Here is a 15,052-nt window from a genome sequence, read left to right as displayed (position 1 = left end):
GGTTGTCCTTGAAAGGGCAGCTGCTGTGAGAGCCCTCTCCAGCCCCACCCACCTCACAGGGTGTCTGTTGTGGGGGAGGAAGGTAAAGGAGATTGTGAGCCGCTCTGAGACTCTTTGGTGTGGAGGGCAGGATATAAATCCAATATCATCATCATCATCATCATCTTCTTCTTCTTCTTCTTCTTCTTCTTCTTCTTCTTCTTCTTCTTCTTCTTCTTCTTCTTCTTCTTCTTCTTCTTCTTCTTCTTCCTTCTATGCAAAGTGGTATCCAATTCTGGATAAGATAGAAGACGACACCACTCTTTCTTCTTCACTTAACCAACGGGTTATCCACAAGAATATTCTTTTTTCGTGATCACTCTATAGCCGCCCTGAGCCCACTTCGGTGGGGTAGGGCGGGATATAAATCAAATCAAATAAAAATAAATAAAATAAATAACTGTACAACCTTACTCTATATAACAGTATGTATGAGTAACGAAAATTAAGGAATTACTGTATCAATGTTATTCTCTGTATACAAACATTATATGTAAATAAAAAATTGTTTTGGAAAAAAAAAATAATGGATTGTTAGAAGTTACAGGACTGACCAGTTTGGCAATTGTTGCTTTGTAAAGAAATTCAGAGCCTGTTTATAATGTTGTATCTTGTTTAATATATTGTGCTTGAGTCCGTACAATTCAGGCCTCCCTGCCTAGTGAAATACTATCGACAGCGTTGTTTGTTCCACGGTGTTTTATATTGCGTTTGCCCTGCCTGATGGTTGGCAACCCCACTTCAGCTACTCTGGTGGTAACTAAGAGGCGCTTCTGAGGCCAAGGGTGAAATCTGAACAGAGTTTCTGGAGCAGAGAACAACTCTCTTTGACCCAAGATGGCGGCTGTTGCTGCTGAGAGAAGCCATCCGCCAAGCAGACCTGCCTGAGACAGCTCGCTCACTCACAGTCTGAGAGGATTAAAAAAATCGGCTGAGATGTGTGCTTTGCGCTAACCGCAGGCAGTGCCTTCAAAAATTAAAAAAAGAAAAGAAAAAGAAAAAGGGAGCGAGAGAGAGGCGCTCTTACGTTTGGCGCAATAATCACAAAGCGTCGGATTAGGAAGATATTTTCAACACCACAATCTATCGTATTAATGGCTAACTGCTGGTTTAATTGCTGTAATCTTCCTCGGTCTGTTTTGGTTTCTTAAAAGGGATACAGCCCTCCTTCTGCCGACTAAATCTCACTGACACCTTGGTGGGGCTTGCTCAGAAATCAAAAATAGTTCTTCGGGGCACACAAAGGAAAGCTGAAACGTCCTCTGCTGGCAGGGAGTGGCCAAGAAGCAAACTGACAGGAGATGGCCCGATTCTTGCCATGGGCAGGCTCATTGTCTCCTAAGGTTGCCAATTTTCAGTGGGAAAGCCCTGAATATTTTTTTTTTTTTTGGGGGGGGTGAAGACTGGTCAAGACAGGGTTTGGAGAGGGGAGGGACCTCAGCAGGGTATAATACCATAGAGTAGGGGTGTTGAACTCATAAGAACATAAGAGAAGCCATGTTGGATCAGGCCAATGGCCCATCCAGTCCAACATTCTGTGTCACATAAGAACATAAGAAAAGCCATGTTGGATCAGGCCAATGGCCCATCCAGTCCAACACTCTGTGTCACATAAGAACATAAGAGAAGCCATGTTCGATCAGGCCAATGGCCCATCCAGTCCAACACTCTGTGTCACATAAGAGAAGCCATGTTGGATCAGGCCAATGGCCCCTCCATTCCAACACTCTGTGTCACATAAGAACATAAGAGAAGCCATTTTGGATCAGGCCAATGGCCCATCCAGTCCAACACTCTGTGTCTCATAAGGACATAGAGAAGCCATGTTGGATCAGGCCAATGGCCCATCCAGTCCAACACTCTGTGTCACATAAGAACATAAGAGAAGCCCTGTTGGATCAGGCCAGTGGCCCCTCCAGTCCAACACTCTGTGTCACATAAGAACATAAGAGAAGCCATGTTGGATCAGGCCAATGGCCCATCCAGTCCAACACTCTGTGTCTCATAAGGACATAAGAGAAGCCATGTTGGATCAGGCCAATGGCCCATCCAGTCCAACACTCCGTGTCACATAAGAACATAAGAGAAGCCCCTGTTGGATCAGGCCAGTGGCCCCTCCAGTCCAACACTCTGTGTCACATAAGAACGTAAGAGACACCCTGTTGGATCAGGCCAGTGGCCCATCCAGTCCAACATTCTGTGTCACATAAGAACATAAGAGAGGCCGTGTGGGATCAGGCCAATGGCCCATCCAGTCCAACACTCTGTGTCACATAAGAACGTAAGGAGACACCCTGTTGGATCAGGCCAGTGGCCCATCCAGTCCAACATTCTGTGTCACATAAGAACATAAGAGAGGCCGTGTGGGATCAGGCCAATGGCCCATCCAGTCCAACACTCTGTGTCTCATAAGAACATAAGAGAAGCCATGTTGGATCAGGCAATGGCCCCTACAGTCCAACACACTGTGTCACATAAGAACATAAAGAAGCCCTGTTGGATCAGGCCAATGGCCCATCCAGTCCAACACTCTGTGTCACATAAGAGAAGCCATGTTGGATCAGGCCAATGGCCCATCCAGTCCAACACTCTGTGTCTCATAAGGACATAGAGAAGCCATGTTGGATCAGGCCAATGGCCCCATCCAGTCCAACACTCTGTGTCACATAAGAACATAAGAGAAGCCATGTTGGATCAGGCCAGCAGCCCATCCAGTCCAACGCTCTGTGTCTCATAAGAACATAGAGAAGCCATATTGGATCAGGCCAATGGCCCATCCAGTCCAACACTCTGTGTCACATAAGGACATAAGAGAAGCCATGTTGGATCAGGCCAGTGACACACACACACACACATATGCACACTGTGGCTAATAGTCACTGATGGACCTCTGCTCCATATTTTTATCCATTCCCCTCTTAAAGCTGGCTATGCTTATAGCTGCCACCACCTCCTGGGGCAGTGAATTCCACATGTTAATCACTCTTTGGGTGAAGAAGTAGTTCCTTTCATTCGTTTTGAGGGCCACATCTGACATAAATGAGACCTTGTCGGGCCGGGCCATGTGTGTTCCTACTTGTGATTAGGTAGCAGAGATATAAACTTTATAAAGGACACAGAAGAAGAAGATATTGGATTTACATCCCGCCCTCCACTCCGAAGAGTCTCAGAGCAGTTTTCCGTCTCCTTTCCTTTCCTCCCCACAACAGACACCCTGTGAGGTGGGTGGGGCTGGAGAGGGCTCTCCCAGCAGCTGCCCTTTCAAGGACAACCTCCGCCAGAGCTATGGCTAACGGCAACTAGAATGATTAAAGGGTTGGAACACTTTCCCTATGAAGAAAGGTTAAAAGGCTTGGGGCTCTTTAGCTTGGAGAAACATCGACTGCGGGGTGACATGATAGAGGTTGACAAGATCATGCATGGGATGGAGAAAGTAGAGAAAGAAGTCCTTTTCTCCCTTTCTCACAATACAAGAACTCGTGGGCACTCAATGAAATTGCTGAGCAGTCAGGTTAAAACGGATAAAAGGAAGTCCTTCTTCACCCAAAGGGTGATTAACATGTGGAATTCACTGCCACAGGAGGTGGTGGCGGCTGCAAGCATAGCCAGCTTCGAGAGGGGATTGGATAAAAATATGGAGCAGAGGTCCAGCAGTGGTTATTAGCCACAGTGGTTATTAGCCACAGTGTATATATATATGTGTGTGTGTGTGTGTATGTATGGCCGGTGTGAGCCGGTGGGGGAGATCCTCCCTCGACGTCGCTGGCATGATGCCATCACTCACAGTGACATCATTTTGATGGCGATGTCACGCACCAGCTGTTCTAGGTCCTTCCAGGAAAACTCTATGGCATTCCCGGACTCTCTAGCAATTTGGAGGGAAAACTCTATGGTACCTGTTGCCAGAGGTTGCAGGGGACTTGGCAACCCTCAAAGACAAAGATGCAAAGGAAAGCTGAAGGCGGCAGGAAAAGAGGAAGACCCAGCATGAGGAATATGGATTCCATCAAGGGAGCCATGATGGCTCTCCGTTTGCATGACCTGAGCAAAGCTGTGAAGGATTCATAGGGTCGCCATACGTCAGAAGTGACTTCGTGGCACTTAACACACATGCACAGATGATCTCCTTGCAGTTCCCTCTTTTAGTTCCAGGTGAGTGGGAGCAGACAGTTTGAAGTGAGCGGGAGCAGGTGGGTCAAATCAGGCCTTGAATTCAGCAGGAGCTCACAGGAGGGACGGTGGCTCAGTGGTACAGCATCTGCTTCGTAAGCAGAAGGTCCCAGGTTCAATCCCCGGCATCTCCAACTAAAAGGATCTAGGCAAGTAGGTGTAAAAACCTCAGCTTGAGACCCTGGAGAGCAGCAGAGGGACAGTGGCTCAGTAGTAGAGCATCTGCTTGATAAGCAGAAGGTCCCAGGTTCAATCCCCGGCATCTCCAACTAAAAAGGATCCAGGAAAGTAGGTGTGAAAAACCTCACCTTGAGGTCCTGGAGAGCCACTGCCTGTCTGAATAGACAAGACTGACTTTGATGAACTGAGAGTCTGATTCAGTATAAGGCAGCTTCATATGTTCACAAGGAGGCCACTTAAGGGAGGGATGGTAGCTCAGTGGTAGGGCATCTGCTTGGTAAGCAGAATGTCCTAGGTTCAATCCCCGGCATCTCCAACTAAAAAGGGTCCAGCCAAGTAGGTGTGAAAAACCTCTGCTTGAGACCCTGGGAAGCTGCTGCCAGTCTGAGTAGACAAGACTGACTTTGATGGACTGAGAGTCAGTATAAGGCAGCTTCATATGTTCACAAGGAATCAAGGCAACTTTAAGGGAGGGACGGTGGCTCAGTGGTAGAGCATCTGCTTGGTAAGCAGAAGGTCCCAGGTTCAATCCCTGGCATCTCCAAAAAAGGGTCCCTCCGCTTGAGACCCTGGAGAGCCATGAATGGGGCTGTGGCTCAGTGGTAGAGCATCTGCTTGGTAAGCAGAAGGTCCCAGGTTCAATCCCCGGCATCTCCAACTAAAAAGGGTCAAGACAAGTAGGCGTGAAAAACCTCAGCTTGAGATCCTGGAGAGCTGCTGCCAGTCTGAGTAGACAAGACTGACTTTGATGAACCGAGGGTCTGATTCAGTATAAGGCAGCTTCATATGTTCATATGAGGACAGCTCCTGAACCTTTCTGAGGGTTCCCCTCCTCCTCCCCACCTACCTGCCTTGTCCATTGAAGAGGAGGTGCAGCTGCATAGCAATCCCTGGATTAGGAGAGCGGGCAGCCAGCCAGCCACCAGGAGCTTTGCCAATGCCCCCAGCAGCCCTCATGAACCCCTGGAGAAGCCCACACCACCCTTTCTCCATTTCTTATGTGATTTTGGGTGGCGGGTGACTTACCTGCCTTTTGACGGTGGGGGGAAAGGTGACCAAGGAGAGCCCCAGGTGAGTGAGGCCTGCTTGGGCTTGCTGGATCTCTAGCAGGCCTCGCTCGCTCGGGGCTCTCTTTTCTTGCGTCAGGTTGCTTTTGACTGGTGGGGGGTGGTGTATGCTAATGAGTTATGCAAATGAGCTCCACCACCTATTTTTCTACAAAACGACCCCTGGGTCACCAGTTCAGGACCCCTGTCAGTCTGGAGTTCTCACAGTGACTTCCTAGTCTTCATCAAACGCTGACAATCCAGAATGCTTGCCAAACAGGGAACGTGGAGTTAAAATATCAGAAGACTCACAGAATCATAGAGTTGGAAGGGGTTACACAGTGATCCATGCAACGGTCACCTCGAGACTAGACTACTGTAATGCCCTCTACATGGGGCTGCCCTTGTACTGAACTCGGAAACTCCAGCTAGTGCAGAACGCGGCAGCCAGGCTGCTAGTGGGTCTACCTAGGTGGGAACATGTGCGGCCTAGGCTGCGCGAGCTGCACTGGTTGCCAATTGTATACCCAGTCCGTTACAAGGTGCTGGTTATTACCTTTAAACCCCTATATGTCCGAGGACCTGCCTACCTTAGGGACCGTCTCTCTCCATATGTTCCCCAGAGGGCACTGAGATCTAGTTCACAAAATCTACTGAAAATCCCTGGGCCAAAGGAGGCCAAATTGAAGAAGAAGAAGAATTGCAGATTTATATCCCGCCCTTCTCCCTGAATCAGAGACTCAGAGCGGCTTACAATCTCCTATGTCTTCTCCCCTCACAACAGACACCCTGTGAGGTGGGTGGGGCTGGACAGGGCTCTCCCAGCCGCTGCCCTTTCAAGGACAACCTCTGCCAGAGCTATGGCTGACCCAAGGCCATTCCAGCAGGTGCAAGTGGAGTGGGGAATCAAACCCGGTTCTCCCAGATAAGCGTCCGCACACTTAACCACTACACCAAACTGGTGTAACAAGAGAGCGGGCCTTCTCGATAACAGCACCCCAATGGTGGAACCCGCTGCCAGAGGAAGTGCGGGCCCTGCGGGCCCTTAATTAGTTCCGTAGGGCTTGCAAAACCGTCCTTTTCCAGCTGGCATATTAAGATGGAACCGTCGCATCAATAAGCCATGTTTGCATGCATATTAAGAATGTAGCACCATTAATTTATACTGTAATCTAAATTTTAAGTTTTAATCTAATCGCTGTTTTTTAGGAAATGTATTTTAAAGGTTATGTTGTATTTATTGTTATATCACAGTGTGACCCACCATGTCCTGTAAGCCCCCCTGAGCCTGCCTCAGCGAGGAGGGCGGGGTATAAATAGGGTTGCCAAGTCCAATTCAAGAAATAACTGGGGTCTTTGGGGGTGGAGCCAGGAGACTTTGGGGGTGGAGCCGGGAGACACTGGGGGTGGAGCCAGGAGCAAGGGTGTGACAAGCACAATTGAACTCCAAAGGGAGTTCTGGCCATCACAATTAAAGGGACTGAACACCTTTTAAAATGCCTTCTTTCCATAGGAACTCATGAAGGATAGGGGCACCTTCTTTTGGGGCTCATAGAATTGGACCCCTTGGTCCAATCTTTTTGAAAATTGGGGGGGGGTATTTTGGGGAGAGTCGCTGGATGCTCTCCCAGTTCTCCCAGATGCTCTTTGGTGCCTCTACCTTAAAAAACAGCCCCCCCCAGCCCCAGATACCCATGGATCAATTCTCCATTATTTCCTGTGGGAAGAAGTCTCCCATAGGGAACAATGGAGTGCCCTGCAGACATTCCCCTCCCCTCCCCCTGCCTTCTGATGTCCCTGAAGCGGGGGGAGGGCCTCCAAACCGGGGGATCCCCTGCTCCCACCTGGGGATTGGCAACCCTAGGTATAAATAAAAATTTATTATTATTATTACACCCAATACTCCCTCTAAGCTGCGGAGTCTTGTGAGCAAAAATTCTACTTCGTGAGCTGCTGGCATTGAAGTTCATTAATCAGTTTGCTCTGAGGCCGTTTTTCCTGAATTAAGACAAAAAAGTGTGAGCCGGAGGCTAAAAAACGGTGAGCTAGCTCACACTCACTCAGCTTAGAGCAGGGGTCCTCAAACTTTTTAAATAGGGGGCCAGTTCACTGTCCCTCAGACTGTTGGAGGTCGGGACTGCTGTTACTGTACAAGGCCGCGGGCCGTCAGTTCTCCGTCTTCTGCATCTCTCTCCCTTCCCCACACCACACACCCTGGCCTGGGAACTCACCTCGCCTCGGTATCACCTCACACTCTGTCTCCGCCGCCTCAGCCCAGTGCCGGAAGTGTGAGTTGCTAACGCGAGTTTAGGTCGAATGTCACTTCCGGTCTGATTTTGCCATAACCCAGCGGGCCGCATAAACGTCCTCAGCGGGCCGCATCTGGCCCGCGGGCCGTAGTTTGAGGACCCCTGGCTTACAGCAAGGGTGGCCAAACTTGCTTAATGGAAGAGCCACATAGAATAAATCTCAGATGTTTGAGAGCCGCAAGACAGGAAGGAAGTAAATAGATGGGGGGCGAAGAGGTTGAAAGAAAGCAACCTTGACTTCAAACGTACTCTCCAAGTTACTGGCTGGTTTGGCTTGGAGAAGTGATTACAAGAGACAAATGCCTTCTCCAAGTTGGCTGATCCTGGTGAGGGCTTCAAGAGCCGCATAATATAAGTGAAAGGAGGAGACGGCTGAGAGGTGATAGAATCACCATCTTCAAGTACTTGAAGGGCTGTCCTATAAAGGATGGTGTGAAATTGTCTGTGTCCCCGGAAGGTAGGACCAGAACCAATGGGTTGAAATTAAATCAAAAGAGTTTCCGGCTCAACATTAGGAAGAACTTCCTGACCATTAGAGCAACTCCTCAGTGGAACAGGCTTCCTTGGGACGTGGTGGGCTCTCCTTCCTTGGAGGTTTTTCAACAGAGGCTAGATGGTCATCTGACAGCAATGAAGATCCTGTGAATTTAGGGGGAGGTATTTGTATGTTTCCTGCATTGTGCAGGGGGTTGGACTAGATGACCCTGGAGGTCCTTTCCATCTCTAGGATTCTATGATATGATCCCCATCTTCAAGTACTTCAAGGGCTGTCCTATAGAGGATAGGGTGGAATTGTTTTCTGTGGCCCCTGAAGGTAGGACCAGAACCAATGAGTTGAAATTGAATCAAGGGGTTTCCGGCTCAACATTAGGAAGAACTTCTTGGCCGTTACAGCTGTTCCTCAGTGGAACAGGCTTCCTCCTCAGGAGGTGGTGGGCTCTCCTTCCTTGGAGGTTTTTAAACAGAGGCTCGATGGCCACCTGACTGCAATGGAGATCCTGTGAATTTAGGGGGAAGTGCTGGGGAGTTTCCTGCATTGTGCAGGGGGTTGGACTCGATGACCCTAGAGGTCCCTTCCAACTCTATGATTCTATGATTCCTGACCATTAGAGTAGTTCCTCAGTGGAACAGGCTTTCTCAGGAGGTGGTGGGCTCTCCTTCCTTGGAGGTTTTTAAACAGAGGCTAGATGGTCATCTGACAGCAAGGAAGATCCTGTGAATTTAGGGGGAGGTATTTGTATGCAGGGGGTTGGACTAGATGACCCTGGAGGTCCTTTCCAACTCTAGGATTCTATGATATGATCCCCATCTTCAAGTACTTGAAGGGCTGTCCTATAGAGGATGGGGTGGAATTGTTTTCTGTGGCCCCTGAAGGTAGGACCAAAACCAATGAGTTGAAATTGAATCAAGAGTTTCAGGCTCAACATTAGGAAGAACATTAGAGTAGTTCCTCAGTGGAACAGGCTTTCTCAGGAGGGCTCTCCTTCCTTGGAGGTTTTTAAACAGAGGCTAGATGGTCATCTGACAGCAAATGAAGATCCTGTGAATTTAGGGGGAGGTATTTGCATGTTTCCTGCATTGTGCATGAGGTTGGACTAGATGACCCTGGAAGTCCCTTCCAACTCTATGATTCTATGAATCTATGATTCTATGAAAGAGCCACATGTGGCTCCCAAGCCACAGTTTGCCCCCCCTGGTTTAGAGGGAACACTGGTTACACCCCATTAGTGGCAATTTCACAATAATTCCAAGTCCCATCTGGAAGCTGGCAACCCCCTTCTGTCGGTGAAGGTCACACTGATGACACGTTAGATGTTCCAAATGAGCCAGACAGTGGTGCATTTCCAACCCGAGATCTCAGGCCTGGAATAAACAAGTACAACTTCCGACACTCTCGCCAACGCTGAATGCCTTCGGTTCCCAAGGAAATGCATTGTTTGGCTCTGTTTAGTAGTCAGCGGGCGAAGAAGAGGGGAATGGAATGTCCCCAAAGTGTTTTCTTCATCTCCCCCTCCCTCGCTGCATTTAAGAATTTCCAAAAATCTACTCTGGACTTTGGTGTGTCCCGGGCGTTCGTCAGCCTGGCCCTCTTTCCCAACCCAGTCAGAGTTTTTCTTAACCCTCCAAAACTTTAGCCCCGGGTGGGTCTGTGAACTGCATGAGCTTCTCACAAGTGGTTCTTCTGTGGTCTGAAGGAACAGACCAAAGAGGGGCTTTTGTGAGCCGGCAGTTAATGCCTGCCAACTTTGTGACATTCAAGAGAGGGACAGGCTCACCAAATGCCCAACAGAACAGAAGGGGCTGAAAGCAGGGAGGCCAAAGAGACCTGAACCTGAATTGCAACTCTCATAAAGTTGCCAGCTCTGGGGTAGAGTGCCAGTCTCCAGGTGGGACCTGGAGATTCCCTGGAATTACACCCCATCTGTGGAATGACTGCTCCCGCTCACCTTGAATGGGATACGAGTCCTAATTGGTAGCCACTTCAGCTGCTGCAGAATGGACTAATATGAGTGGACAGTAATGTTTGCGGCAGTTGCATCCTGGAGCACCTGCAGTTTCTGAAGCATTTCCAAGGGTAGTCCTACACAGAGCAAATCTCAGTACGCTAAAGGAAGAGGGCAGGGAAATAACCGATCTGGCTGTCCAAATATTCTAAGCGAATTCCAGTTTTCTCAAAACTGCTTAACTAGCTGACAGCCAGTTCTAACTTGAACAATTGGTTTCTGCTAACTGGATCCAAATCACAAATGTTGGCAGATCAAGAAATCCACACAATGGGACTAAGTAGTGAAAAGGGTGACTGCTGAGCAGGGCTTTTTTGTAGCAGGAACTCCTTTGCATATTAGGCCACACCTCCCTGACGTAGCCAATCCTCCAAGAGCTTACAATAGACCCTGTAAGAAGAACCCTGTAAGCTCCAGGAGAATTGGCTACATCCCTTATTTTGTAGCAGAAACTCCTTTGCATATTAGGCCACACCTCCCTGATGTAGCCAATCCTCCAAGAGCTTACAGGGCTCTTAGTACAGAACTTACTGTAAGCTCCAGGAAGATTGGCTACATCAGGGGTGTGTGGCCTAAAATGCAAAGGGTTCCTGCTACAACCCCCCACCCCTGCATGTCAGGAGTTCCAATCACAGTGCTTGAGAATTGTAAGAGCACAATGTTTAGAGTACAAGATTCAAATCTACGAGTGCCAGATTCGAATCTGTCATAGAACCTCACTTTGGAGTTGGTCAGTAACTTTTCTCCAGGCCAGTTGGGCAAGGGATCTTGGAGGTTTTTGCCATCTTCTGGGCATGGAGCATAGGTCACTGGGGATGTGTGTGTGGGAGGTATTTGTGAAGTCCCTGCACTGTGCAGGGGGTTGGACTAGATGACCCTGGAGGACCCATCCAACTCTATGACGCTATGGGCAACCTTGGGCGAGTCACACCCTCTCAGCCTAACCTACCTCAAAGGGTTGTTGTGAGGGTAAAACACAGGAAAGGAGAACCACTTAAGCCATTGAGGGTCCCTAATTGGGAGAAAGGCAGAATGTAAATGAAGTCTGACGTTGTTGTTATTGTTATTATTATTATTATTATTAACATTTTAAGCATGTTTTATAATATAATATAATATAATATAATATAATATAATATAATATAATATAATATAATATAATATAATATAATATAATATAATATAATATAATATAATATAATATAATATAATTCACTCAGATTCAGAGTGAAGAGCTGGATATAAATCCTATAAGGTAAAGGTATTATTATTATTATTATTAACATTATAAGCATGTTTTGTGTGTTCACTTTTCTTAGGGTGAAGACAGATATATATATATATAAAAATTTATTATTATTATTCACTCTGAGATTATTGAGGTATTATTCTTTTATTGATGATTATGATAATAATGGATTAATATCCAGCTCTTCCCTCTGAATCTCAGAGTCTCAGAGTGGCTCACAATCTCCTTTACCTCCCTCTCCCCCAACAGACACCCTGTGAGGTAGGTGGGGTTGAGAGAGCTCTGACAGAAGCTGTCCTTTCAAGGACAACCTCTGTGAGAGCTCTGGCTGACCCAAGGCCATTCCAGCAGCTGCAAGTGGTGGTATGAGGAATCAAACCCGGTTCTTCCAGAGAAGAGTCCGCGCACTTAACCACTACACCAAACTGGTTCTCATAAATATGGATGGTGGATGGATCTGATAAAAGTGATATGCTGTCACTATTGTTTTTGGAGTGGAAGTTATTTCTCAAACATTTCGCCTCTGCCTGTAACAGCCTCCCTAAGAAAAGTGAACACACACACGCACAAAACTCTGGGGAGGGGAAATAAATCCTCAGAATGCCCCCAAGTCACCCCTGAGCCCCCTTGGAAAACGGTGCCCCTTGTGATTCCCCCCCCCCCCCATGCCTGCCTCTTTTTCGCCCTACTTTGCCCCTCTCCTCCTATCTGCCGAGTATAAAGGAGCATTTGTAATCTAATTAACGCAGTCATTGCCTGCCAGGCCCGGAAGGCAATTTGAAAGCCTATCTGCTTGTGTTTCCCTTCGCCTGGAAAAAAAAGTTAATCTTCTCAAGACGTCGGGGGATTCCCGCACTCGGTGCCCGCGCAGCGTTCGAGAGCCCAGTTTGGAAGATGCAGTTGGTAACCGGTGTGTGTGTGTGTGGGGGGGAAGTGCCATCAAATCGCAGCTGATTTACAATGATTCTGTGGGATTTTCAAGGCAAGAGACGTTCAAAGGTGGTTCACCATTGACTGCCTCGGAGCAACGACCCTCGTCTCCCTTGGAGGTCTCCCATTCAAATACTAGCCAGGACTGGCCTCCTTAGCTTCTGATGAGATCAGGCTATTCGGGGGTGGAATTCTAGCTGGAGCACCTTTGCATATTAGGCCACACACCCCTGATGTACCCAGTCCTCCGAGAGCTTACAAGGCTCTTTTTTGTATTCCGAGTCCGCTACAAGATGCTGGTTATTACCTTTAAAGCCCTATATGGCCGAGGACCTGCCTACCTTAGGGACCGCCTCTCTCCATATGTTCCCCAGAGAGCACTGAGATCCAGCTCCCAAAGTCTTCTAAAAATCCCTGGACTAAAGGAGGCCACATTGAAAGTAACGAGGGAGCAGGCCTTCTCAATAATGGCTCCCCACTGGTGGAAGCAGCTACCGGAGGAAGTGCGAGCCCTGCGGGACGTGAACCAATTCCGCAGGGGCTGCAAAACTACCCTCTTCCAACAAGCTTATAGGGAACTCTGAATGTGACAACTAGCCATCTGGATAGACATCCCACTGAATATAGCACCTTTAATTTATTGTGGTTTTATAATTTTATGTAACTTTTAAACTGTATTTTATCTGTATCTTTTATGAATTGTATAATTGATCATGGTAAACCATGTCCTGTTAGCTGCCCTGAGCCTGCTCCGGCGGGGAGGGCGGGATACAAACAAAACTTCTTCTTCTTCTTCTTCTTCTTCTTCTTCTTCTTCTTCTTCTTCTTCTTCTTCTTCTTCTTCTTCTTCTTATTATTATTATTATTATTATTATTATTATTATTATTATTATTATTATTATTTTGTTAGCTCTCAGAGGATTGGCTACACCAGGGGTGTGTGGCCTGATATGCAAATGAGCTCCTGCTAGAATTCCACCCCGGAGACTCTTCCACATTAGCCTTTGCCCGGGTGTCGTTCTCATCTCTTGAGTTTGCACAGGGCAGGGAAGAAGAAGACTGCAGATTTATACCCTGCCCTTCTCTCTGAATCGGAGACTCAGAGCAGCTTACAATCTTCCTTATCGTCTTCCCCAATAGGCACCCTGTGAGGTGGGTGGGACTGAGAGAGCTCTCCCAGAAGCTGCCCTTTCAAGGACAACTCTGTGAGAGCTATGGCTGACCCAAGGCCATTCCAGCAGCTGCAAGTGAGGAGTGGAGAATCAAACCCGGTTCTCCCAGATAAGAGTCTGCACACTTAACCACTACACCAAACTGGCTCTCTATTAGAGCTATGGCTGACCCAAGGCCATTCCAGCAGGTGCAAGTGGAGGAGTGGGGAATCAAACCTGGTTCTCCCAGATAAGAGTCCGCACACTCAAAAACTACACCAAACTGGCTCTCTATTAGAGCTCTGGCTGACCCAAGGCCATTCCAACAGGTGCAAGTGGAGGAGTGGGGAATCAAACCTGGTTCTCCCAGATAAGAGTCCGCACACTTAACCACTGCACCAAACTGGCTCTCTATTAGAACTCTGGCTGACCCAAGGCCATTCCAGCAGGTGCAAGTGGAGGAGTGGGGAATCAAACGTGGTTCTCCCAGATAAGAGTCTGCACACTTAACCACTACACCAAGCTGGCTCTCTATTAGAGCTCTGGCTGACCCAAGGCCATTCCAGCAGGTGCAAGTGGAGGAGTGGGGAATCAAACCTGGTTCTCTCAGATAAGAGTCCGCACACTTAACCACTACACCCAACTGGCTCTCTATTAGAGCTCTGGCTGACCCAAGGCCATTCCAGCAGGTGCAAGTGGAGGAGTGGGGAATCAAACCCGGTTCTCCCAGATAAGAGTCCGCACACTTAACCACTATGTCTGACCCAAGGCCATTCCAGCAGCTGCAAGTGAGGAGTGGGGAATCAAACCCGGTTCTCCCAGATAAGAGTCCGCACACTTAACCACTACACCCAACTGGCTCTCTGGGAGCAAGCAGAGGAAATGTAGCCGTGCTCCAGAGATGCCACTGCAGAATCTGGGAAAAAGAACATACATGAGGAACGGGAGGCAAGTACTGAATGCAGAATCGGTGCAGTAGGGCAGCACCTAAGCTAACCTGATCTCATCAAATCCTGGAAGACCTTGGTTGGTACTTGGATGAGATTCTGACAAGGAATGGTGGCCACACAGAGACAGGCAAAGGCAAACCCCCTCTGAATGTGTCTTGCCTTGATAACCCCACAGGGTTTCCATAAGTCAGCAGAAACATGACAGCACTTTCTGTAAGTTGTAAGTTGGAGAAGACTCTTGAGAACCCTTGGACTGCAAGAAGATCCAATCAGTCAGTCCTAAGGGAAATCAACCCTGACTGTACCCTGGAAGATCAGATGCTGAAGCTGAAGCTCAAAGACTTTGGCCACCAAATGAGAAGGGAGCACTCACTGGAGAAGACTCTTGAGAGTCCCTTGGTCTGGAAGAAGATCCAATCAGTCAACCCTAAGGGAAATCAACCCTGACTGTTCCCTGGAAGGTCAGATGCTGAAGCTGAAGCTCAAAGACTTTGGCCACCCAATGAGAAGGGAGCACTCCCTGG

The 15,052-nt window shown here is 48.1% G+C and overlaps 1 non-coding gene across 1 annotated transcript; it reads left to right on the top strand.

Moving 5' to 3' along the window:
* The first annotated feature begins 4,276 nt into the window (after positions 1–4,276).
* On the top strand, positions 4,277–4,343 carry TRNAT-CGU (transfer RNA threonine (anticodon CGU)). The gene has a single exon. It is a non-coding gene; the product is annotated as a tRNA-Thr (tRNA).
* The last annotated feature ends 10,709 nt before the right edge of the window (positions 4,344–15,052 follow it).

The sequence above is a fragment of the Heteronotia binoei genome, chromosome 10 (genome assembly GCF_032191835.1).
Source record: "Heteronotia binoei isolate CCM8104 ecotype False Entrance Well chromosome 10, APGP_CSIRO_Hbin_v1, whole genome shotgun sequence".
In the NCBI taxonomy this organism is placed as follows: domain Eukaryota; kingdom Metazoa; phylum Chordata; class Lepidosauria; order Squamata; family Gekkonidae; genus Heteronotia; species Heteronotia binoei.
Note: the sequence above shows the minus strand (reverse complement) of the source record. Positions and strands in the feature narration are given on the sequence as shown.